Genomic DNA, 27,057 nt, shown 5'->3' on the forward strand with positions numbered 1-27,057 from the left:
CAGAATGCCCGGCCAGGTGAAAGGGGGACGGACACTTTCCCTTTTGCTCCGCCCGGATAGACTGGCTCCGCTGCTGCTGCGGAGGAGCAGGAAATCTGGCGGAATCCCGGAAGAGACTCGAGCCTGGCACACGCGTCCACACGCGCCTTCCTCTCCCGGGAAAGTATTCCTGCAGGTTGCGGGAGAGAGTGTGGACCCGAGGCGGGGAAGGCGAGAGGCGCTGCAAAACCCCCTTTGCGCCCGAGAATACTTGGTCTGCGAGACTCCCCCCCCCCCCAGGCTTTGTTTAGGCGGGTTAAGTCTCGTTGCCTGAACGTGTGAATGGGGATGGTTCCCCCGGCCACCTTGCACCGGACCAGGCTGTGCGCATCTGCCCGGGCACTTCCGTGCGCACCTGTTTCTCCGCTGCTTCGCCCGGCACAGCAGCTCCGCCGTGCGCGCTGGTCGCGCAGCGCCGAGACGGAAAGGGATCCGGCCAGCGCGCAGCCCTCGCCCCGGCCCCCCCCCCCCTCCTCGCACCGAGGGAGCCCCGTCCGGGAGCCAATGGGCGCGGGGACGTCAGCGCGCGGCCCCGGCCCTCGTGACCCCGCGCCCAATCCCAGCCCCGGACGCGGCGGGCTCCCGGCCAGGCGGGGCGGGGCCGGGGAGGCTTGACGCAGAGGAAGGCGCGTGATTGACGCAAGCGGCCAGGCTAAATTTAGCCCCCGCGGAGCCGGTTGCGCGCGGCGGGGCCGGGGGCGCGCCGGGCGGGTCCCGAGGCGGCGGCGGCGGCTGCGCTCCGGCTTGGCCCCCGCTCCGCCCGCGCGCAAGGGAGAGCTATTTCGGGAGCGCCGGGCGAGCCAAAGATAGCGCGGGCGGGAAGTATTTATAGCGCAGCGCCTCCGCCGCCGCTTTTCCGGGGCGGGGAGAGGAAAATGCCGAGCCGGAGCCTCTGCCCCCGGGGCGAGAGCCGGAGCAGGGCTTCCCCGCGCGGGCGGGGGAGGCGGAGACGCCGGGGCTGCCCCGGGCCAGCCTGACGCAATGGCGAGCGGACGGGGATCTCCCTGCCGGGGCGGGGACTCCGCCCGGAGCCGCGGAGCTGGGTGCCGCTCCTTGCCCGGAGGGGGCCGCTGCCCTCTCGCCAAGGGAAAGGGACTTGCAGCGAAGCCGCCGAGTCCAGAAAGCCGGAGCGGGACCAAACAACCTCCTGCACCCTCCGGGCACTTGCTCGGGCGCATCTGGGGGCAGCGCTGGAACGGCCGATCCGCGACCGGTGGAGACGCGGGGGCGGACATGAGGATGTGCCGTGCACGTGCACGCAGAAGAAAGGCTCCCTGAAGTCATAGAGGATTGGCTCCCTAATAAATACCCGTAGAATTGCAGCCCGACCCTACCTGTGTTTACTCGGAAGTAAGCCTTCTATTGGATTTGCTAGCAGGTAAGTGTGCACAGGATTGTAGCTCTAGGGCAGCATTCTATGCGGTATTTACTTGAAAGTAAGTCCTCACGAGTTCGGTGGGACTTGTTTACTTGTTGTAAGTGACTGAATGGTTTTTCTCCGGTCCTTGCTGCAAACCAAACAGTCTTCCCATATCCTGGTACTGACAGCCCTGGAGGAGAAAAGCAAAACGTGTGAATACACCTTTAACATGCTAATAGCGAAATATGCACATGTATGCATTTTAAAAAGTAGGGTCCAGTTGCACTGGGGTTGCTGCAGTCCATATGCATAAGTCCATATGCATCTCAGGAATCTTGGTTACATTCCATAAGATTCCAGCTGGGATGTTTGCTTTTGAGACCCCTTGCAGCTGATAAAAGTTGCAAATGGGTGGCTTCCCCTGTTTGCCCATGCAGTTCCTCATCGTGTAAGGGTTAAGGCATAAGGAGAAAACAGGCAGCTGGTCATAGGAGTCAGGCTTTTGCTTATGCATCCTGGAAGCCTTTCGGCAGATGCAGGCATGCTTTTCTTTCATTTATTTAAAAGCAATCTTCTGATCAGACAGATGACCAGATAAGTTCCATGAGCCAGTGGAGCAGAAGCTGTAAATCTTTGTGGTGGGTTTTTTTGGGGGTGGTGGTGGTGGTTCTTTTTTATCACCATGTCAAATGGAATATTGTTGCCATTTTCCAGATGGGTACACCACACACACTCCCCCCCCCCCCCGCATTTGTTCCTTGGTGGCTCCGGGGCCAGTGACTCCATGCTGCCCTCTACTGCTGGACATCATAGTACCTGCAGTAAATGCAAAGAGTTCATTTCCTCCCGGGGGTGCCATGGCTGTAAGGTTCCTTGGTGTGTGGGGATTAATCTTCAGCTGTTTTTCCTGCAGGCCCAGAAGAGAGACCATTCCCCACAACTTCTGTCGCCGATTGCCAGCCACACTCTGAATGAAAGGCAAGTTGGAGGGCTAGGAGAAGTCACGTGGGAGGGGCCCGTTCTCCTTCAAAGTGATGAGTGAGTGAAGGGACCTGGGACTGCAATAAGGGTGGGGTGGCCTAACCTTGAGCAGTCCTGTGCAGGGGGGCAGGGGCAGTTCAAACACCCCGACGCCCCCTGGGCATTAAGTAGGTGTGAGCGCCTAACTTGAGTGCCGGCCCATCATACAACTTTTGTGGAGGGGGAAGAGCAGGAAACCCCCCTGTGATTGGCTCAGAACTTTAGTGCTTTATAAGGAGGTTTCTGTTTTCAGCATAGCCAGTCGCTCTGCAAGACCCCTTCTGAATAATGTTTTCTCTTTCTCTGTGGTTAACTTCCTCTAACTATACTGTTTTGGAGAGTTTGGGGGTATTTCTCCTCCTTTTCCATGCTAAGAAAGTTCCTTTTTAATGGAGGGCAGGAAGAAAAAAAAATGCTCTTGTGCAAATACTCTCCCTTGTTTGTGGTTTTTTCTTTCTGAATCTGGTTCAGAAAACTGGATAACCCCCCTCCCCTGGCCAAATTCTGCCCCATGTAGCTTTCGTCAGGTCCCCCCCCCCCCCTAAGTTTCTAGCTGGAAAGTCTTTGCACATTTGCAGCCCTTGGTTGGTGGACGCTCTCTCTCTTACAGTTAATTTTTTTCTTCATACCTGGGTAACTGCTAAATCTTGAGAAACCCCAGCCTTGTCTGCAGAAAGCCTTCTTTCATTGTCCGACTGATCAGCACAGCCCCACTGTTAAAAATGTAATCGGATCAGGGAAGGAATTGGGCTTTGCACAAGAGAAAACATAAACAAACTACAGATAGAGACTGTTGCAGGTGTGCATGTGCGTGTTCTGTAAGTTGACTTTATCCTACGAAGAGACTTCTGGGGGATAAATCAGTGCCCAGTTGATGGGAGAGAAAAGCAAACAGGTGGTCCACGTTACTGTATGAACACTGACTGGCAATAATGCCCTGAATCCTGAACTACAGAGAATAAGGCAATGAGGAGTCGTGAGGATGAAGGCACATGGCGCAGGCTTCAACTGCAGTTTCTCTCATTAAAACTATTACTGCAGTCTGATTAAAGACACTGTAATTGAGCTTTCACCTAAATATAAAGGTAAAGGGACCCCTGACCAATAGGTCTAGTCGTGGCCGACTCTGGGGTTGTGGTGCTCATCTCACTTTATTGGCCGAGGGAGCCGGCGTACAGCTTCCGGGTCATGTGGCCAGCATGACTAAGCCGCTACGGGCGAACCAGAGCAGCTCACGGAAACACCATTTACCTTCCCGCCGGAGCGGTACCTATTTATCTACTTGCACTTTGATATGCTTTCGAACTGCTAGGTTGGCAGGAGCAGGGACCAAGGAATGGGAGCTCACCCCGTCGCAGGGATTTGAACCGCCAACCTTCTGACCGACAAGTCCTAGGCTCTATGGTTTAACCCACAGCGCCATTTTGAACCAAGAAGCATGTTCTCTTTGTTTTTAGATGATGCTTGCATGTGTCTTCTTAAGAGGCATTCCTTCTGTGTGAGAGTAAAATGAGAATGCCTCTTTTGTAACAGTATATGCCACCTGCAGGGACGCGGGTGGCGCTGTGGGTAAAAGCCTCAGCGCCTAGGGCTTGCCGATCGAAAGGTCGGTGGTTCGAATCCCCGCGGTGGGGTGCGCTCCCGTTGTTCAGTCCCAGCGCCTGCCAACCTAGCAGTTCGAAAGCACCCCCGGGTGCAAGTAGATAAATAGGGACCGCTTACTAGCGGGAAGATAAACGGTGTTTCCGTGTGCTGCGCTGGCTCGCCAGAGCAGCGATGTCACGCTGGCCACATGACCCGGAAGTGTCTCCGGACAGCGCTGGCCCCCGGCCTCTTGAGTGAGATGGGCGCACAACCCTAGAGTCTGTCAAGACTGGCCCGTACGGGCAGGGGTACCTTTACCTTTATGCCACCTGCAGTTTTTATATATACATTTGTGTTGCAAAATCTATATTTCCCTTAACAGGGACACTTTTTGATTCAATGATTTTTTTAAAAAAGGTTTACTCTAAATCATTAATTAATTAAATGTTGCAGCCTTGATTACCGCCCCTTTTCTTTTTACTTACTTTGTCTTTTATAGGGTTGAGCGCTGATACTGAAAATCCATGCCGAGCCCTGACACAAATTAAGGCCAAGCAACAATGAGGTAATGTAAGAGGGGTAAGACAAGGAATGGGCTCGCAACTAGATGCATTATACCGTAAAAGGAAATGTCGTCATAGTAGTAGTAATATGTATATTTATATATTTATACCCCACCTTTTTCCCTGACGGGGACTCCAGGCAGCTGATAGATAAAAGAAGAGCTAAAAACAAAGAAAGAAAAATTAAAAAAACAATTAAACATTGTCAGAGTTAAAAGTATATATTATGTAGATACATTAAAACCATACAGATAATCACAATAAAAACATTACAGCACCAGCCCTTTCATCAAAAGCCATCAATTCCCCAAAGCCTGTTGGAACCTGCTGGCAGAAGGGCCACAAGGAGGGAGAATCATTCAAATAATTGCACCGCTAGCAACATTTTCACATTTGAGTATGAAATCAGCTTAAATTTTTTTGTTTGTGCTGTTTATAGACCACCCATTGACCAAGGTCTTGTGGGCGGTTATTGAAAACCAACAAAGCACAAATACACCTCAACAGAAAGATTAATATACATAGAGTGGCCCTTGCATCTTCACCAAAGCTGGCTTTGTCCTGGCCGTCCAGGAATTGTGACTCTGCCAAAGGCAGAGGTAAGTTGTTACTGGACAAATCCTTTAGGGCTTTCAGTTTTTCTCCTTCTACTGCAAATGTAAAACAGCCCCTAATGAAAATATAAAGCAAGCTAGTTCACAGTCTAAATTTATTTTCCTGTCCAAACTCAAATATTAGAAGATTTCAGACCTCTCTCTCTCTCTCTCTCTCTCTCTCTCACTCTCTCTCACACACACACAAACAAAATATGAGAGGTGTTTCCTAAGCCTCATGAAAACATACTTAGGCTTAAGATGGTTATGTTTTGAGCATGAGTGAAGCTTTTAATTATAAAGCCCTCCTGCTGTTAATACTTGAGCTGAGGTTACAGCATACTGATATTTCTGTGAGAAAGTAGCTGAAGGTAAACTGGGTCACTTTGGTAAACTTAAGGTCATGTTACTGCCATGCAGTTTATCTGATCTCTGAAAAGTGTTCAGAATTCAGCACTAAAGCTGTTGGTGGTTGTCATCCAGAGACTATGACACAGAACTGCCTTGGCTACCAGTTTGTGGGCCCAGTTCAAAATGCTGATGGCCTTCTTTAAAGGCCTAAACTGTACTGGACACACACTGCCTCCCCCCAAAAGCCACAATAGTCCAAGTAACAAAGAGCCAGACATTGTCTTTCACAAACAGGTCACCCCATTCCTGATCCCCACGATTCTCCACAACTCTGTGGGACTCTGGGGGCTTCTTGTCAGCAGCCCGACTTAAATTAGGTGATTGTATCTGTACTTGCCCATAATGTTTGACAGCATTAAAACATGTGAGGTGTCACCTTTGATAGAGTCTTCTCTCTGACTTCTCCAGGTTCTTGTTCCATAGTTTCAAACACTGTTCTGTGGGAAATTGCTGTCTCATGTAGCTATAGCATGTGTAATGCTAGTTAATGCAAAAAGCAATTAAGACCACAGAGTTGTATTGCTAGACACAGCTAGGTCATGTCCCTCACCTGGAAGGAAGGGAGTTAAGTTTCCTGCTTTGGTCATTCTCTTTCACCATGTGAACTCTCAGATAAAGTTTGTGCCTGAGCCTGAACTTGCCCACTATTAGTTCAGACCACGTGCTTAGAGCTCTTTCATTATATTTTGTATCCCAAGATTTTTGCCTGTGTTTATATGCTGCTGCATGGATAAATGCATGAACCTGACTTTTGGAACTTTGTAAGTAAAGCATTTTAAAACTTCCCAAGGTGTGTGGTCTGTTCAGTGCTAAGAGGGGTAGAAATGGGGAAGCTCTGGTAGCGACTCAGAACAAGAAGTTTAAAAGGTTTAACAAGCTATATTCCCACAATATGCTGCTGCTTGTGACTTTTAAATCTCTGCTGGGGGCTCTCTGTTGCCGGAGAGCATGTTTATCCCCACGCTTTAGATCTAGGGATCCAGACAATTCTTTTATTAATTACCCCACACGTATGATCTACATCTATGAATCTATTTTCCCCACCTGCTCATCTGATCCAGCAATTCCCAAGCTCACCCAGGTAATCCTGTTTGCTGTCACAATCTTTTGATTCTCTTTCAACCATACTGTATTCTATAACTTTCAGAGACAAACCCCTGGGGTTTTGTGTGATGTTCATTATCAGTTCTTCAAACATGATTAAATGTCTGCTTCCTTGCTCGCATTATTATAACTGGGTTCAGCAAGAAGCTGCTTAAATCGGAACAGGTTACTGACAAACTGTACATCTTAACAGACTATAGTCTTCATGAATGACACAGATTATGAAGCAATAACTTTGTGTAGGGGTACCAGATGAGGTTGCCCTCTCCCCTCGCCCCTCCCCTTATTTCTTCTTTCCTTGAAACCCTGGCCCAATGATTAAGAGATGGCTGGGGGACTCAGGATCGCCTCTCCAGTCTGCTCATGGATGAGATGGCTGCCCTGGTGCCAGGTCCTTCAAAGTGGCCCCTCGGGATTATGCACACCTTATATCAGGTTGGAACACTGGGTGGTCATAATAACAATTTCTCTAAATCCGAATCTTAATCAATATAATCTCCTAACATCTGTATCTATCTGTTCTTTAAATTTCTCAGTTACTGGGATGTCAATGTAGAAAAATTAGGGTGTGTGTGTGTGGACCTTTATCCTGAATTGCCCTGCCCCCACCCATTTTTAAAGGAAAATTGAAAAAGACACTAAGTCATGGTCCAAACTCTTCCTCTTGGATATGTTTACTTCACTGAAGATGGCAGTCCTGCCCAAGCTGTTGTCCTCGCTTGTTCCTGTGGCTTGAACAATCAGGGTGGGAAACTCTGACAAATTGATTCTGAAGAGTGGGTGGGATTTCCCGCACATCCAACTCTTATGATTCTTTTCAGAGTAAGTATTTATTATCCTCGCTCTGGAATGACCTGCTTAAGCCTTGGGGTGACTTGGAGGCCTGTAATTGGAATAGCACCTTGACCCAGACAGTTTCCCTCTTCCCACAAGAAATGAAAGGGGGTTGAGAACTCCTTTTTTTGGGTGGAATTCACAGAGGAATCTTGCTCCTCCCATCTCTCTTGTTCTTCCCTTCTTACATTGTCATCCCCCTTTCTGTTGTCAACGTAGAGGGCCACTTTGAAGAATCTTAAAACACAGGGAATTGTTCTTGTTTCTATCATGATAATATTCCCTTTTCAGAAGAGCAACTCAAAGGCAAGTTGGAGGGCCCCTCTGTGAACTGGGTGTCTATATATTGGATTCATTGCTTTTTCTCAAACGGGACAGTCAAGTATCTGGGTCGCTGCCTGATTCAGCGGACAACTGCTTAGAAGCCACTTTGGCAAGTAAGCAGCATGTAAATAAATAAAGTGTGAACAATGGACTCAGAAAATGCACAGGGTGAAAGAGGGTGGTGGGATCCTTGCCGGAAGATGCTGGGACCACCTTTTAAAACATCCTGCCTCAGAATTCTACAAATGTCCCCATTTGAGATCCAAGAGATTCATGTTAGCACCACCTGTGACGTTGCAAGATATCCTGGGGTCTTCTGGTCATCAGATGGTGCAGCTTAGCCGCTCAGGCAGCAAAATGTCTTGGGGGGTGTGTGTGGCTCCAGTAAATTAGGTTGCACCACTGTTGTGAAGTAAGAATCAAATATAAAGGTCAGACAGAAACCAGAGCCCTTGTTTACAAAATACACACTGCTGACAGGGGAATTGTGTGTTCTGTCCCCACCGCCACCCCCCAAGTCTGCACACTGCATTTCCTCCGCAGAAAAGTGGTGCTGGAGTAGATCCAGATTAAGTGGTCCACACAAAGGTATGACATCTAAACTGCTGCTTCCATCAGAGAAGCTATTTTTCAGCACTAGCACAATGAGGAAGATTTGCCAAAAACACTCACTGCAGACAAAGCCCGAAGCAGTTCGTTTCACCCTTTCTTTGGTGCTTCTGTGAATGAATTGAGCACCCATGCATGTGCTCAGCAAAGCACTCAAGGCAGAGCCAAACATACTTTAAGGATAAAGCGAGTGAAGAACCCGAGTGCTGCTTTCTCAAAGGCAGTTGCTAGGGAAGATTAAAGATCTCTCCAGGGAACTGCATGCTGTCATCAGCTCAAAGCTCTCACAGAAGCTGAGCTTCTTATGTTCACTGCAATAAAAGCTACAGCACACAGGACATCATCTTGCCATGAGAGGTTTTGTCAAACAGCCCAAGGCCAGAGAAAGTCAGCAGCCTAAGCTGTTTCAGAAGAGCTTTTCTCCAGTCCCAACAGTTGTCCTCATACCCAATAGAAAACACTTATTTGGTAATAGTATAAAATATAACATATTATAAAATTATATTAAATAATAGGAAATGTTTATTTTATCGTCCTATTTATTATAGGGCCATAGTCATGGTTAAGTGAAGTCAACTGAATTGCATCCCACCATTACAATGAGAAATCGGGAGGGGAGTTGATGGTTCAACAGATCGGCAGTGTGGAAGCAGTAAGTATGAAGGTGGTTTCTGCCGAACTTGGGGTAGAAAAGAGAGGAAATGGGTTATTTTGAATTAGTTAAATGACATGTATTGTGCATTTTTCTTCCATAGACTTTGCTGGGGTGGATTTTCCAGAATGATTTATCCAATTATTTTGGGGTGTATCCAGCTAGGTTCTGCTCAAGAGTAGATGTATGGAAATTAATGGACCTAAGTTAGTCATGTCATTAATTTTGGTGGGTCTGCTTTGAGTAGGTTTAACATTGGATACAATCCAATGCATTTTGGGGAAATGGGTCATTGTTTTAGGTCAGTTGGTTGTACTTGTACCCATGAGTTGTGTTTGTAATTTTTATTTAAAAGGCACTTTGTTGGCCAGTGTTAATCAATGGACTTGTTGGGGCTACTGTTGCTAGGCAGTACTTCTGGCCAGTCTGGGACAATAGAAGCTTGCTGTTACTAGGCAGGATTCTCACATCCCAAACTTCAGCCTGCAGTTTGCAGTTCAGGTAGAAGTTAGGTATGAAAGGAGGAGGGGAAAGCAAATCATGGGAGATGAATACAAATAGTTTGAGATGAATGCAGGGAGGGAAAGGAAGTTAGGTATGAAAGGAGGTGGGGAAAGCAAATCACAGGAGATAAATAGAAATAGTTTGAGAAGAATGGGGAGAGGGAAAGGAAAATGATATCACAGATGCACAGCAACTGGATTCCATTTTTTATTGAAAAAAAATATTTTTATTGCTTTTATATATAGATAAACTATAGCAAAACATAAGAAGCATGAAGCGGGGACCAGGTGTACAAGCAAAAAACAGGATGTATACCAAATTTTCACATATTAATGTCCAAAATGTTTTTTTGTGCCATATAGGGAGTTAGTTACATGTATATAAATCCAAAGCACTATCAACAACAAAGTAAGGAGACTTTCAGATTTCTGTGTCTAGAAGCCCATATGTGGACGCAAGCTGGAGAAAGGTCCGCCCTTCCTTGATTTGTTTAAGGAACAAACCTTTGCCTTGTGGCATAAAATGCATCAGGTGTCTTTAGTCCGTTTAGTGTTCTCAGTTGGTGGGTTATCTTGCCCAGAGTTGCTGTTTTCGACATATTTCTATGCCATAATGTTAATGTCCAAGTCTGTTGAGGTTTTCCATATTTTGGCAGTTGATGGATGGGCTGCAGCATTGAGAAAGATGTGCAATTCTTTAAATTTAATGTCAGTCTTAGGACCCACAATTATAGGTAATAGTAGCCATTGAGAAGTACATTCGTTGTATTCTTTTAGTTTATTAGCAGTTTCCCAGAACAGAGCTACTAGGCAATACCCCATTCCTACAATTTTGCCAACAAGCCAGTGAAATCTCTGATGTTACGTGAGGAAGTTGCACAGGTGTCCTACCCTACCTGTGCCAAAGCTTAATTGTACTCTTTCTCTCTAATGTATGCTGGCAGAGGCTCTGCTGTTCTGCTATCTCAGGAGACTTCGGCTTGCAAAGTGAGACATTCACCATCCCTCCTCTCCCTAGCAGTGCAAAATCAGCTCCAGAGGGCTGGAACATCACCTGGGGAAGATTTTGAGGGTGTAAAAGGAGAGAAGAGGAAACTTCATTGTGTGAGTGGAAATTAGTGCATGCCGTGTTGGATGCAACCCACAGGCTGGAAAGTTTTGAATTCCCACATCTTAACTCTGATGACTACTAGCTGTTGTGATTAATAGGTAAAAGGTAAAGGAGCTTTGGATGGTTAAGTAAAGTCAAAGGTGACTGAGGTTGCGGCACTCATCTCCCTTTCAGGCCGAGGGAGACGGTGTTTATCCACAGACAGCTTTCTGGGTCGTGTGGCCAGCATGACTAAATCGCTTCTGCCGCAACGAAACACCGTGATGGAAACCAGAGTGCACGGAAATGCCGTTTACCTTCCCGCCACAGCGGTACCTGTTTATCTACTTGCACTGGTGTGCTTTTAAACTGCTAGGTTGGCAGGAGCTGGGACATAGCTGGAGCTCACCCAGTTGCAAGGATTCGAACCGCCGGCCTTCTGATCTGCAAGCCCAGGAGGCACAGTGGTTTAGACTACAGCGCCACCCGCATCCCTATTAGTGATTAATAAATTGATGATGATAATAGTGATGGTAGGTCTCAAATCAGCCTTTGATTTGATAACCCAAGGCAGAAGTTGTCAACCTTTTTGAGTCCACAGCTCCCCTGACCAACTGCGTTTTTTCTGGGAGACCCTTCCTTGTGGAGGGTTCCCTCAGCCTCCTCTCCCCTTTCCTCAAGAATCTTTGCCTGCTTGCTTACTCACTCTGAGGCCACCTGGCTCCCGGCAAAAAGCTCTCAGCTCCCCTGGCCAGCCCCAGAGTCTGCTTTCGCCTGGAGAACTTGTAGCCTGGGCCGCTACAAAAACACAGCTGTGCAAGCCTTTGGGTGGCAGAGACACGAGAGGGCATCAGAGGAGGGAAGGAAGGAAAGAGGGAGAGAGGCCAGTGTTGCTCACGGCGTGCCTGACCACCATTCAAGACGCCCCAGGGTGCTGTGGCGCACTGGTTGAAAACCACTCACCTAGGGGATGGTTGCAGAACAACCGAAAGAGTGCCTCAATTGATAAAAGTCTGTTTTATCTCACGGAACAATTACAGTTGGAAAGTAGAATGGAAATCAGATGTTGTGTAGGAGGTCCTCTGTCAAATTCTGTTGCAACTGCGAGAGGAATTAGTGTTGTAGTCTAGCTCCCCTTGTTCCCTGATTTAACTCTCCAGAACGTCATAAACTGAAAATTTGCAGAAGCCAGAATGCCTCCAGACTCATGTATGTGGACAATGCAGCCCTTCTCTCAAACACAGTTAGGCCTGAAACATGTATTAGAGGGATGTTCTAACCTTTACGTATAAGAATGAAGCTCTTGCAATTAGTTAAGACTAAGGGGTTTTTTTGCTTATTCTTAAAAAGTAATGAAAGATAAATGGCTCTTTTGATGGCTACCTAGGTGTTTTTAACTTTTTATGATTTTATTGTTTGGTTTCATATTTTTATATTGTTAACAGCTGTGGTATATCTTTATGATACAGCAGTATAATAAATATTTTTAATAAATAAATAAAGCTATTGTATAGTTCTCTATCTGCAAATCCCTGAAGAGGATGCAGAGGGAGTTTGGCCTACATGCAGTAACACTGTCCTGCTGTGGAAGACAATCGGTAGGGTTATTTTTGACTACAGTGGAACTTTGGGTTACGTACCGTCCTCCTTATGAATTCTTTGGGTAACGAGCTCCGCTAACCCGGAAGTAGATGCCCCTTGTTGTGAACTTTGCCCCGGGGTGCGAGCAGAAGTCGCGTGCTGGCAGAGGCCCCATTAGCGAAAGCGCACCTCATGTTAAGAACGGTTTCAGCTTAAGAACGGACCTCTGGAACGAATTACGTTTGTAACCGGAGGTACCGCTGTATTGCAGAAAGAACTGGACAAATGATGGGGCTCAAGCTGAGAGCCCAGCCTTGTTATCACTATTAATAAGGAGCTACTTCACAAAGAATGTATTGGGATGCTCTTGGCTGCAGCAAAGATGGAGGTGGATAAGCATTGGAAAGATGGGGAGGAACTTTCCACTAAAGAGTAGATCGAATGAGCAAGGAACATTATTTTAGCTGAAGAACCTGCACATCAAATTAGGCAAGGGATTGGGGGGGGGGGAATGATTTATTCATGACAACATGGTATCCATTTATTGTTTATGCTCCATTTATTGTTTATGCCATCAAAGATTTATCACTATGTAGTCTGCCTAATTCTTGGAGCAAGTTTTGGCAGTTTTTTTTCTGAATGAGGAAAACAATTGTTAAGATTTTTGTAGTGTAAGACATGAAGAAAATGGACCAGCAGTTCCAATAAAATTTGTAAAACATTATTGGAATAAAGTGATAGCTCTCATCTTGGTTTATTGCTGTTTACAGTTTGTTAATACCAATGTTTTGTGGGATAAATCAGCCTCATATAACCAACATGCGTAACTCTAATGAATGCACTAAGAGGTTAAGACCATAGAGTAAGCTGTCCTGCCAGGCTTACCTAGGACACTGCCCCTCACCTTGGGAGGAACGGCTACCAAACTCTTTGTTCTCTCACTTCCACCATATGAACCCTACTAGTAAGGAGGTCTAAGCTGGATGTGTGGCTTAATCAAGCTATTTTTGTGATTCTATACAAATAATTTAGAAACTTACAATTTTTTAATCCAAGTTAAACTGCCTGTCTTTTTTTTGCTGCTGTATGGAAAAGCACATGAATCTGACCTCTGAGGAGTTTGTAAGTAAACAGTTTTTAACTTACCAAACGTGTGGTCTCTTTCTGTGCTATGGAAAGTGGGGAATTTTGGAAGCAACTTAGAAGGGGATATTTTAAAGTACTAACTGCCTATATTTCCACACTTTACTATGCTGCATATATTGTGATTTTAAATCTCTGCTGGGGCTCTCACCTAAAAGTACTTGCCCCAAACCTGGATCTTGGCATCCAGGAAATTCTCCTTTTCATTATACCTAAAATATTTCTCCTTTTAACCAAAAAATGACATGTTTTCTGGGGCATTACAAAAAAAATTCCTTCCAGTAGCACCTTAAAGACCAACTAAGTTAGTTCTTGGTATGAGCTTTCGTGTGCATGCACACGAAAGCTCATACCAAGAACTAACTTAGTTGGTCTTTAAGGTGCTACTGGAAGGAATTTTTTTTGTTTTGACTATGGCAGACCAACACAGCTACCTATCTGTTTCTGGGGCATTGTCTGCATCCTGTCATCAGGAAGATTGGAGCTGTCATAAGAACTGTTAGTTAATCAACGAAGTTCTCAGGCCCTGATCCACAAAAAGTGCTTGTGCATGTCCTCTTCCCAGGCAGATAGCCAGGTGCTTTGGCAGTGACTCTGAAGATCCTCTTTGGCTTGCTCTCCTGTTCCGATGGTCTTCTTGGGTGTTGGAGAACTGACTAGGAACCCAGGCAGCTGGGTAAGGACCTCCAGTCCTGGGGCAGGGATAGCTCCTCAGGTTCATTGGTAGTATGGAGATCTGCTGGAGGTTCCAGCTGCCCTTGTTCCTTTTTTGAGGAGACCTCAGGTTATCAGTCTGAGCAACGCTGAATCCTAACAGCCTGAGAAATAAATAGCAATATATTAAATAGTAAAAATCATCACGACCACCTTGCCACCATGAAAGAGGTGCATGAGTTTGCTTGGTTCCCTCTTCCCTACCCATCCCACTTTCCTTTTGTGTTGTGCCTTTTCAGTTGAAGGCTTGCATTATTTTTGTTGATAGAAGCTGCTTTGGGATCTTTTTCAGCTGAAGAGTGGAAGTATAAATGCAGTGAGTGAATGGATTGATGAATAATAATAAATATAACAAGCCTCTCTCCCACAGTAAATGGAGCAGTGATAGAATTAGAAGAGGTATGCCTCTGTAGCCTTATAGCTTGGTTAAAGAACAGGAAGCAGAGAGTAGGCATCCATGGACAGCTGTCACCATGGATGGATGTAAGAAGTGGAGTCCCCTGTAACTTGTTCAAAAATGATCCGGAGCAGGTAGTGAACTGTATGATGGTTTGGTTTCCTGATGAGACCAAATTATTCAGGCAGGTAAAAGCAAAAGGAATCAAGGGTAGCTCCAAACCAGGTGATTAGTCATTAAAATAGTAGATACAGTTCATTCAGAGCTGGCACCAGGTTTGAGAAGGCCCTGGGGAATGTGGGTTCCATCCTCTCTCAGTGGGTCCTGGTGGACTTACTTAGCTGTGGTGACAGGGCTGCAAGGTGACTTGGTTTAGTCACCATGTTTCAATATTAGGTTCACAGTATAAAAATACAAAAAAAACCAACAACAAAAATACATAATAAAAACAGGAACAACAATAATGCACACCAATAACTCCTCCCTCTCATTTAAAAGGACACAGACTGTTAATCCGTCCAAGGCCTGGTTGAAGAACATTTTCGCCTGGCGCCTAAAGATCATGAAGGCCTCAGGCGAGTCTCTGGGGAGAACATTTGACAAATGGGGAACCACTGCAAAAAAAAGGTTAAACAGGTACAGTGGACCCTCCAGATACGAATTAAATTTGTTCCAGGGGTCCGTCCACAACCCGAAAAGTCCGTAGGCAGAGGTGCTGCTTCTGCACATGCATGCGGTGTGATTGAGCGCTTCTGTGCATGCGCATGTGGCGAAACCTGGAAGTATACACTTCTGGGTTTGCCGTGTTCGTAACCCAAAAGTTTTGTATCCAGAGCGGTACGTAACTAGAGGGTCCACTGTACTGGCTGCAAAGACATCCATGATCATGTTTCCTGAGTTACAGAGGAAGAGAAATGAGTTGAGTGTAATTCCTATATGACCAACACAATGAATGTAAAGGACAAAGAGAGGAAAGATAATTCAGGGATAACCTCTTCCAAAATTAATGACCAGGTGGAATGGTCAATGCAGTCTGAGAGGGAAGGCAGTTATAGGGGGATAGCAAGATGAGTCTTTGCAAGATGAATAATGCATCTGAAGTTTAATAGTGTTTGGGTGAATTAACAAAATTCTAACCCATTGTGGCGTGATTGCACTGCACGTTTCTTGGAGACTCTGCAGACTGACTGGAGTATGTGCACAGAATGTACAAAGCAGGATATGCATGTTCCTCAAGGCCTGTTGGGAATTATCTATATAAGGGCCAGATAATATACAAAATTCAGCTGAGATGTGTACTTTGCCCAAAGGCAAGTTTATGTCTATTGACTGGTAAATGTACACAGTTCCCTCTTCATTGAAGGTTTATGTGTATATTCTCCATGAGGCCTGGTGAATGTGCACAATGGCTGGCTGTTATACACATTAACCACTCCATTTATATTCCACTTAACACACACAGGTTTAGATTAGTATCTATTGTGAGCAGTAATGGTAACTTCTCTCTCAAAAATGTATAGTATTATCATTCAAAAATGAATAATGGAACACTATGTAGATTATCATCATCATCATTACAGTTCTTGAAGCCCCAGAGAGATTGCATAGCTCCTTGTATAAACAAAACTGTTTTCCTATTTCCTATGAAAGCTGTTCTTCCAGCCTACCCCTTCAAGTCTGCATCAAAGAATGACATATTTCTGACGTATTGCGTCACAAAGAGCCATTCTGTCTACCAGGAACAATCACATGGAAGCAGCTTTTCTGTTCTAAAATGAAAGGCCAAAATTGGGTTGAATAGCCTTTCTACAACCACAGTAGAACGTATCGCCTCACAATTGTACAATGATCCACAATATTAAGTGCTGATAGCTATTTAAAAATGCTTGCAGGGGAAAAAACAGCAGCTTTCTCTCCACACCTCCATGTAGATATATTCCAAAATACAGTTATTATGGGAACAGGTTAAATGTGAGATAAGCCTGATTCATACAACAGAAACTCAGCTTCTTCCAAAAGACGGTTTGCTGGGTATACTGGCAAAAGAAAGAGCCTGAACAGTCTGTCTAAAATGTGTCATTTTATTCGTGCTGGGGAAAGGGGTGGGGGAGACTTACATTTAACAATTAGCAGTCTAATCAGTCTATTCAGTTTATCTCAGCAAATAGCAAGTATATCCATATCCCCACTCCTGGAATTACTAACATACTGTTGCAACATGAATGGAAGGAAAGGACTGGTTCACACATGGCATTTCATCACTTGATGGCTGCAACATCACTTGATGGTTTGCATGTCTGGATGTTCCATCCCCAGATCCATTCAGCACAGACCAAACTGCTTAATATGCAAGTATGCACCTAGGCCATCGTAATTCTGATTCCTGTTACTGCGTCCATGGGGCAAGAGGAGTGTGCCGTTAATATGCTAATCTTTTGTGGTAAGTGGGTATTCCAATTAATTAAAATATTAAATAAAGATTGGGGAAACAGGTCATTAACCCATGATGGGCATGATGGCCTGTCATCATCCTATGCAGAATTTTAAGTTTTCAGGGGAGGTATGGTATCTGACAGATCCTGAAGCTGAGGCTCCAGTACTTTGGCCACCTCATGACAAGAGAAGGCTCCCTGGAAAAGACCCTGATGTTGGGAAAGATAGAGGGCGCAAGGAGAAGGGGACGACAGAGGACGAGATGGTGGGACAGTGTTCTTGAAGCTACCAGCATGAGTTTGACCAAATTGTGGGAGGCAGTGGAAGACAGGAGTGCCTGGCGTGCTCTGATCCAGGGGGTCACAAAGAGTTGGACACGACTAAATGACTAAACAACAACAACATGGTATCTGACATAACATCTGTTTTGCAGCAGCTGCATTCCTAGTATATGTCCCCTATTATGGCTCAGAGGATCAGCAGGTGAACACCTCTGGTCTGGTTCCATCTTGGTTCAAGTGGAGCTCATCCCTTTTGGACAGCCCCAGCTTGTCCTAAAGCACTGCCCAGTGCCCAGCGAACCCCAAATACCCCAAATGCAGTGATTTAAGTCTCAGTGAATTAATGACGAAGGTAATCATAGCAATGTCATTTCCTGATGACGTGGACAAGGTGTGGGGAATAAGAATCACATATCAAAGTTTCTCCACTTTTCACCCAGACTCTCACATGAGAATGAGGAAATCCCAGCATGTGGAATAATGCAAATGCTTTTGAAACACACTCATTCTGCATTGCATAAGGGACCTTCCTTGGAAGTTTGCTGCGAGATGAGAGATCTGTTATTTGGGGATGGCTCTTTCCACCTGCCTTGCCCCAACCTCTGGCCCTGGGAACCTTTAGGAGGAAGCTTCTTCCTGCACTGTGAGGAGAACTGGGTGGGAGACACAGAAATTTAAGAACTACCTTTAAGAGAGGACTCCGCATTCTACGTTCGGTTTGTGTTTTTTGTAGCTGCTTTTGTGTTTTATTTGGATTAGTCTTCTATATCCTATTGCATTATGAATAACTTTAATTTAAAAAATCACATGCAGAACTGTGAGGAGAACTTGTGGTCTGTTGTGGCCGCATAAATGGGTTGCTAATTGACCTAATGTTGCTAATTGACCAAATGGTCAATAATGGTGAACCTATGCTCACTTTTTAATATTTTTAAAATGAATTGTTAATGGTTGAATTAATAATTCTACAATTGAATTTGATATTGTAGTTTATTGTGTATTACAATTCTGTTTCTGTAGACTCTATTTTCTGTAAACTGCTTTGGGTACAAATTTTGGGTTTGTGGAAAATGCAGCGCATATATATAAATCGAAAATAACTTCTTTTATTACTAGGTAAACTAGAGGCCACATAAGCAATTGCACTTTCTTTTCTTCTTGTCTGTCCATTTTATAGTTTTGAAAATATTCAACCATTCAGCCTAAAAATAACATTTTATTTCAGAATTTTGTACTTGATTCAAAAAAACTTTTCACTAGTTAAATCAACCCTATTTTATTAGAGTTAAGTTTAATCAATTGATTAATGCTTTAGCTAGTGGGGGGGGGGAACCTTTTTGAATCGGATACAAAATTTTGAAATAAAATATTATTTTAGGCTGAACGGTTGAGTATTTTCAGCCATCTAAAAACTGATCTACTTCCACTTTAAAAAAAGAGACAACAGCCCAAAGCAACCAACTGGCTGTTTCAAAGGGACCAAGTATATCTTTGATACGGTAATTACATTTTCTCAATTTGTAAGCTCTTTAAGCTGTGGTAGGGATTGTATAATAGGCACAAGTGAGCTAAAAATACATTTCATATTTAACTGCCTAATAACCGGCAACTGAGGGAAACAGGAGCCAAATATGAAAACAGGAAGTTCCCCTCCGCAAGCTGCATTCTTCTGATAGGTAGGATTTCTTAAAGCCTTTGCTAAAATAATAACCCCCTTCAAGTTTTAAATAAAAGCAGAGTTGTTGGCCATTGTTTATAGCTCTGCGTAGCTGAAAAGCAGTGACCGTATTATATTAAGAGGAGCTTAACTGAGTCCTGGGAACAGGCGCTAAATTTAGCACCTTTATTTGCAACAGTAAAAGGCTTCAGTTTTAAATTCCGTTTTGACTCAGTAATTTGGTGCCGATACCCTATGTGGTCTGCATGTAGCAAAGTGACCCCGATTCCAAATCTAACTTGAGTCTGAAATGATGGGATAGATTTTGTTAAGTTGGGCCCTGCTAGGCCTTCGCTGGGGACGTGGGTGGCGCTGTGGGTTAAACCACAGAGCCTAGGGCTTGCCGATCAGAAGGTCGGCGGTTCGAATCCCCATGACAGGGTGAGCTCCCGTTGCTAGGTCCCTGCTTCTGCCCACCTAGCAGTTTGAAAGCACGTCAAAGTGCAAGTAGATAAATAGGTACCGCTCTGGCGGGAAGGTAAATGGCGTTTCCGTGCGCTGCTCTGGTTCACCAGAAGCGGCTTAGTCATGCTGGCCACTTGACCCAGAAGCTGATGAGCGCCGCAACCCCAGAGTCAGCCATGACTGGACCTAACGGTCAGGGCTGCCTTTACCTTTACCTTAGGCCTTCGCTATCTACTCCTCCAAGCTGTTTGTTCCGGTTTAGAACTAAAGAGCAGGTTTTCCCTGGGAAAGGAGCAGGACAAGGCAGAAACTTCTGACCCGTGCCTAGGAAGCACAGGGCAAGCGGCAGTGTCAATTTTGGTGTAAACTGCGTGGAACTTTCTGCAAGGAGAAACTCACTAAGACCTGGGCGGAAAGTGAAAAAAGCGTACTTAGCAGGTGCAACGTGCGGGAGGAGGAAGATGCGGGAGGTGACCGGGGGATGGTTTGGGTGAGGGGGCCTGCACAAAAGGGGAGGGAGGAGGCAGGGACCTGGGAGTGAAGGGGAACATGGACGCAAAGTGGGACTGCAGAGCAGAAGAGAGAAGCGGCTTCGGGTCTGGGGTTGGGAAAGGGAAAGGCAGCTTGTACGAGGTGAGAAGAGGGAGCTGCATGGAGTTAATGGTGAGGGAAATCACTGGCGGAGGAACCATAGCTGTCAACTTTCAGATTTGAAAATAAGGGATCAGCAGCCTCACTTGTCCGGGGACAGTCTACGGGATATCTAACAATCCGGGATAGCAGTGGGAAGCAGCGGGAAACGGCGCTGGAGTAAGGGAATTTCCCGCAAAAAAAGGGAAGGTTGACAGCTATGGTAGGAATGGGAGTACAGAGCGAGCGGCCCACCCCTGGCACCACTATTCCGATAGGGTGCCATCGCGGCGGCCACCCTGGACACGTGCCACGCACCCCTGCGCGCTGGGTACCACACCCCTGTGGGTGGTGTGCCACGCCCTCGTGGGTGGTGTGCCACACCCCTGGGATGTGCACCATGCCCCCACAAGCAGTGTGCCATGCCACACCCCCGCAGGCGGCATGCCACGTCCCCAAGAGGTGCGTCATGCCCCCGTGGGCACCAGCTGTGCCCCCGCCTGCTCTCCACCTCCGTTAGCGGAGCATGCATCTTCACCCCTGGGAGGAATGGCAGGGATGCAGCCCTGAGTAACCTCATAGAATACAAGTCCGGTCACCTCTCTTGGTGCAGCGGCTTTCCCCGATGGTGGAATTCAAACAGCAGTGCCCTTCCTGATAGTGGAGCGGGCATATGCGCCCACTGCCTATCAAGAGCTGGATCTTAGCCTGCCCTCTACACTGGCGAATGGGGATGCAGGCTAGGATGTGGGTGGAGCCAACAGAGCCGACGGTGGGCTTCCCTCCCGCCCCCTGCCCATTTAAGCAGCCCACCCCTGGGGCACAGCCTGTTTGTTCCTGCGCCAGGTTCCCCCCCATCCCCCCCACCCACGGTTCATGCTGATAGGCAATGACTTTGCTGTGGCCACGGTGGTCACCGTTCTTTACGGGGCCTGGTAGGAATTTGCCCAGCGGGCTAATTGGCACTGACCTGGTGGTTTTGCCTGCCTCATAGCAATTCGTCACAACTGGTTGAGCACTGGGGCAATCCCTTGCTTGGGACGGAGAGGAGGTTGTAGTCCCTGCCTGCCCCTCCAAACTCTGGGGTAGCCCATTAAAGGGATCCGGGGAGAGTGGTCAGGGCCAAAGGCACTCCCCCAGATGGCGGTCCCTGCGGGGGGGGGGGGGGGTGTCACCCTATTTGATGTAAGTCTTAGTAACCCTTGCCTGGATTGACCACGCATCACTTCCGGCGGATGGGCCGGAAGTAGTTAGATTGCCCCTTGCCCAAACCAAACCTCTTTCATCTGTATTCAATAAAGTGGTGGCTTGTTTTTACCCCAAACACAGTCTTATTGGTCTCTTATTTATATGGGTTGGGGTCTGGGAAGTCCGATGCCTGGTCCTGCAACAGTGCTGCCAAGGGGAGTAGTACTATTACCTTTTGGTGACCCCAGAGGCAGCTGGCTTATTGCGAAGCTATGGGCCGGAAGTTATTGTCCATTTTTAAGCACACACTGCCTGGGCTTTTTCTCCCTGGGCTGCTCCTTTACCAACCGCACTGGTAGTTAGATGGGGGGGGGGGACTCTCAGCCAGACCTGTACTCCGGCGCGGTGGAGGGGGCCCTGAGTGTGGTGTCTTCTCCTTCTGGTCTCAGCAATTTACGTTTGAAAAATAAAATCTGATATTCTCAGGTTTCCAGTTTAGCCAACTGCTAAGAATAAACCTTTGTTGTAAGCCACTTATGCTTCAATCTTTTTCATGTTTCCTTAGAAGTAAACGGCACTGTTCTAAATTTGTTCCCAGGTAAACGTGCAGAGGCTTGCAATTTCTGCCATCCTGAGTTGTTCTCATGTAATCGTGTTTTGTAAAATGATCATAAACAAACTTGAAAACACAGAGCTCTACATTCAGTACAAAACAAAGCGGTATGGGACCTTTGAGAGCTCTTTGGGCTTCCTGGTTTGAGTATTTGTGTGGAACCAGGGCTTGGGGTGAGTCACTTGCTTCTTTTCTGCTAAAAAAGCCAATTGCAACTTTATCAAAATCTGCAATTTTCAGAGGATTCAGGCTGAATGAATGACCGCTAGTATTCACTAGTCAGTTTTGTTTGCTTTTTTGCTAGTGAAAATCGCAGTACAAGTTGGCAATAACAATAATATGAATGGATGGACGTTATATTAAAAATGACAATTGACCAGCGAGATTCTTTACAAAATGAAAGAGTTTGAAGTGGACATTTAAAATTATAGCACAGAGGTGACTGGGATTTATATGAAGCTTAATTATTTTTAGCGACTGCATTTTGAAATTAAGATATTTGGCACTACAGTTTGTCTCTAAAGCAGAAAACGGATGTGTTTTACATTTCTTTGAACAAGAAATTCATGACACACTATGTGAAACCAGGAATGAACCCTGGAATGAGACATATTCCCCCAAGGAAGACTTGTTGTGTCTGAATAGGTTAGTTCCACTGTGTTAGCTTTAAAAGTGTGATTTTTACCTGGTACTATATAGGATATTTACTTGAAAGGATATTTTAACCCTCTTGTGGCCAGGCAGACTTGTATATATGCCCTCTCTAAAGCACGTTCATATAGGAGCAAACCTAGTTATAAAACGAGGCAAAATAGTAATATTTTGGGAGAACAAATAAGGAGGATTCCCCTCATGCGACAATTTAAAAATAATTCAGCAACAGCAGCATATTTCATTTTTTATTTACTTATCTCTCCATGTAGCATGTACCATGTGGAACAAACCTTAAGAATGGATAGGATCCGTAAATTAGCTAGCTGTCAGAACCCAGGACCCCTGCTTTCTGTGCTATATTTTTCAGAGAGTTAATGGAGCATAAGTTGCTAAAAGTGTGAAATGGGAAGTTCCTGATTCAAATATCACCTCAAGCAGCCATCCAGTTGCCTTAAGCAATCCATTGTTCTGCCTGCCTTCTCTCCCCATTTCAGGTATGAGCGTAGCAATACTGGATTGTTACAGGACTGTTGTAAGACTTATGGCTGTAATAAGTGTGGCACACCTGAAATGCGCTGCGTAACTGCTAACTGCTGTCTTCAGACAGCCTAGCCCCCGAAACCCTGCATATTCCATCAATATAAGCTTGTCCTCTGCCCTGATCCTCATTTTATTCCCAAGGTGGAATCTGTGTCCAAAGTTCTGTGCCCAAATGGTTTTGCCTTCCCTCTGAGCTCCTCCTTCTTGTTCTCAAGAGCATATATGACATTCACTGGATGTCAGTCGTGCCCTGCAGTTTTATTTGGATCCAACAGTGAAATTTAGGAAATCGGAGTCCCTCCTTGTGGCATTTTCAGGGGCTTCCAAAGGTATAAATGTGTCCACAGCCACGATTTCTTGATGTGCAAGTCTGCTCCCTCTGGAATGACTGCTCACTTTTTCAGGGAAGCAGCTGCCGCAGCTGCTTGCAGGTGTAGTTTTCCTATCATAGATATTTGCTGGGCATCCACTTGGGCCTCGCCACACACTTTTGTAAAACACTGCAGAATAGATTTACTTTCATCAGCCGATGGAGCCTTTGGCAGAAAGCTTCTCCAGAGGGTTTCTGCTGCAGTAAGTAAAGGCAGAGGAAACCCAAGCAGGTCTGAAGGAGGCTCCTCTGATATATATCTACAAGGAATGTCTTCTGTCCCTATCTGGCAAAAATGGAAATTGTACTTAATGAGAATTTCTATTTGGAGATAGGGACAGAGGGCACCGCTCCTTTCTCTGTGTTTTCCCCTTCTGGAGTGAGATTGCTGATGTAGGACTTCTGCTGCTGTCTTACATATTGCACACATTATTTGAGTACTGGTGTATGCCCAGTTTTGTTATGTCTAGGACCAGGTCTCCTTCTTTGCTATTTCTCTGGCTTGAAGTTGTTGTTCTCATCTGGTTGGCAGCCAGGTTCTGCAGACATGGGATTTGGGGTCGAGGAGTTGTCTTCATTCTTGCCAGTCAGTCTGGAGGGCAGGAGCTGAACAGTTCTGAAGATCCTGCCCCTCATAGCCAGTGGGAGGAATCATCCTTACAAGGAATGCCCTCCATCCCTATTTTCAAATAAATTCCCAATTCCCCCCCTCAATCATATATTTCTGTTTCCTTAAGAATGGATTTAAAATATTTTCTTCTTCCTATTAACGGATTGTATATATAGATCAGGAAGCAGAAAAAAACAGAATTTGTATTTTGAACAAGATATACAGTGGTACCTCTGGATGTGAATGGGATCAGTTCCGGAGCCCCGATCACATCCTGAAGCGAATGTAACCCATGTCTGCGCGGGTTGCGATTCGCCGCTTCCGCGTGACGTCATTTTGAGCATCTGCGCATGCGCGAGCGGCGAAACCTGGAAGTAATGCACTGTTACTTCCAGGTCGCCTCGGAGCGCAACCCAAAAATATTCATCCCGAAGCTACTTCAACTTGAGGTATGAATGTAGTCCATTCTCTCTCTCCAATCTTTCACTATGATACCTGGGAACTGTCCATAGGCTTTGGGAAGTTACACAAGGGCTTTGTGTACCTTCCCTTTTAAAGTGTGTGTACATTTTGTTTTTACCGCCGCAGACCTCTTCATTATGAAGTGCATCAATTCTCACACGTTATAGACTGAGAAACAGAAATCTCAGCAGATACTATACAGACAGCTTCCTGTTTGCACTCTACTTGCACGCAACTGCTCACATGGACAGTGCCAGGAACCTGGAAGTGGGGAGCACCATGTAGAATCCTGGCTCATGAGGAGACCCTCCCCAGAGCCCGAAGAGGATGTCCTCTTCAGGCTCCGGGGAGGGTCTCCTCATGAGCTGGAGGTGGAGTGGGGCTTTGTTGAGTCTGCTCAGCCTCCCCGCCTAACAGCTGACATGCAGGGTAGTGCAGAAGCCGATGCCGTGTCCTTGCATGTCAGCTGAGCAAGCCCCGCTGCCCCTCCTGCTCACGTGTTGAGCTGCGCAGCTGACAGGCGGGGAAGCCTGTATCATAAAATTGTAGAGTTGGAAGGGATTTTGAGGACTATCCAGCCCAACCCCCTACAATGTCATATGAGCACCGTCTCCCAGAAAGTACTCCTGTACAAATGTCATCAAAATGAACAGGACACCTGGGTGCCTTCTGTTCAGCTGGCCTGGGAGTACTCACTGGTAGATAAGGTAAAAGGTAAAGGTACCCCTGCCCGTACGGGCCAGTCTTGCCAGACTCTGGGGTTGTGCGCCCATCTCACTCAAGAGGCCGGGGGCCAGCGCTGTCCGGAGACACTTCCGGGTCATGTGGCCAGCGTGACATCGCTGCTCTGGCAGCCGTTTACCTTCCCGCTAGTAAGCGGTCCCTATTTAACCCTAACCCTAACCCGGAGGAGCTTTCGAACTGCTAGGTTGGCAGGCGCTGGGACCGAGCAACGGGAGCGCACCCCGCCGCGGGGATTCGAACCGCCCACCTTTCGATCGGCAAGCCCTAGGCGCTGAGGCTTTTACCCACAGCGCCACCCGCGTCCCGTCAGTAGATACTGACCCATAATTTGTTTACAAGTAAATCCTGACAGGGAATTCAGCCTCTTTCTTTCCTTTTGAAAATGACCGTATTTGTTGTCTTGCTGTCAACATTTTACATGATTTAACATTCCAGGGTTACTCTGCCCATCTGTAGTTGGCAGGGGGAAAACTGAGCAGGCCGAACTGTTGTGCTTTGCTTTTCTGTGAAATATGGAAAGAATGTAAAGTTGTTGTTGTTGTTGTTGTTGTTGTTGTTGTTGTTGTTGTTGTTGTTGTTGTTGCAGGCCTCAGACAAAGCAACACAAAAACGTACATTGAGCTTTCAAACAGGCTTCAGGCTACCACACACTAAGCATATTGTGTCTGTCTCCATTTCTTATTCTTTCTCATTACTTCCAGTCTTTAGGAGGAACTGCAGTTGAAGGACTGAGTTGAAATTACGAAAGAAAGTGATGAGTCACGCTGCTTTCCCCAATAGCTTCTAAATCTGAAGACCCGACTACATCATGGCTTCTGCCTTGCTATATCCGTGGGAAGGGGAGGGGGCACAAAATTATACTAGTATGTTAGCCTGAGGTTCCCAGTTTCCAGCTTGTGTGTGTGATTACCTAATATTCCTTCCCAGCTGTTTCTTAACATTACTCATACCAGTCTAAAGCAACTCTCTTCTCACTTTCCTCACTAAGCATAGTTTCCCTTCGTGGGCTGTTTAGAATGCTTTTTTGTGTCTGTGCACTACAGTTGCCTCAAACTGGCACTGATTTAGGTAATAATAGTTACAAGCTCAACAGGGAAATATGTAATCAAAATAACCTTGCTCATGCTAAGCTTTATTCACCATATTCCCCATTTCCACAAAAGCGGAAAGGAAAGAAAAAGGCAGGCTGCCACAAGTCTTATTTTATCTTACCAGGCAAGCGTTTATCAGGGGCTGCCCAGGAAAGTGCATGAACGGAGAGGCATGATTCAAATGCACAAATGGTGGAGCTGTGAAATCTTAGAGTTGGGAGGGACCCAGGGGTCATCTAGTCCAACCCCCCTGAAATGCAGGAATCTACGCAGGAATTTCCATGGTATTTTGGAAATAATGAGCCAAATGGTTGGCTGTGATGTGAGGTCTTAAAACATGGGTTGCCAGTCTTTCTGAGCCAACAGGCACATTTGGAGAAGGCGCTGTGGTCGCCAGTCGTTAAATGGCTGCCATGGAGGTGTGGCCTAACACAAAATGACGGGGCCACAAAATGGTTTGGGCATGCCGCCCCCTCCCTCAATGAAGAAAACGTGCAGTAGCTACTAGTTCAGAATGGATGTGTGTGTGTGTGTGTGTGTGTCCACGTGTCCACTCCTGGCAGCCAGCGAAATGTGCTGTGTTCAATGAGCCAGTACAAACAGAACCTGAGCAGTCTACTGTATTGTGAATTGTGAATTTCTGAGGAGATATCTTCTGAGACCTTTCCTGGGGGGAGCAGGGTGCTGCTGGCCAGCACAGTGGTGTCTGTGGGTGCTGCACCAACTTTTTAAAGCTCTTGAGAAGGCATGACTATTGAAACACGTTCAGAGATATGACTGTGTCAAGGCACAGTGATA

The 27,057-nt window shown here is 46.2% G+C and overlaps 2 long non-coding RNA genes across 3 annotated transcripts; both read left to right on the plus strand.

The window, feature by feature from the left end:
* The first annotated feature begins 791 nt into the window (after nucleotides 1–791).
* On the plus strand, nucleotides 792–4,740 carry LOC114581710 (uncharacterized). The gene is made up of 3 exons (XR_013390492.1): nucleotides 792–1,417; nucleotides 2,313–2,377; nucleotides 4,503–4,740. It is a non-coding gene; the product is annotated as an uncharacterized LOC114581710 (long non-coding RNA).
* A 58-nt stretch (nucleotides 4,741–4,798) lies between these two features.
* Nucleotides 4,799–13,014, plus strand: LOC144325169 (uncharacterized). Of its 2 annotated transcripts, XR_013390495.1 has the most exons (4): nucleotides 4,799–5,530; nucleotides 5,688–7,945; nucleotides 8,990–9,093; nucleotides 10,882–13,014. It is a non-coding gene; the product is annotated as an uncharacterized LOC144325169 (long non-coding RNA). The 2 variants fall into 2 exon arrangements; XR_013390494.1 differs by having other exon boundaries at nucleotides 4,799–7,945.
* Nucleotides 13,015–27,057: the final 14,043 nt, after the last annotated feature.

The sequence above is a fragment of the Podarcis muralis genome, chromosome 13 (genome assembly GCF_964188315.1).
Source record: "Podarcis muralis chromosome 13, rPodMur119.hap1.1, whole genome shotgun sequence".
NCBI lineage: Eukaryota > Metazoa > Chordata > Lepidosauria > Squamata > Lacertidae > Podarcis > Podarcis muralis.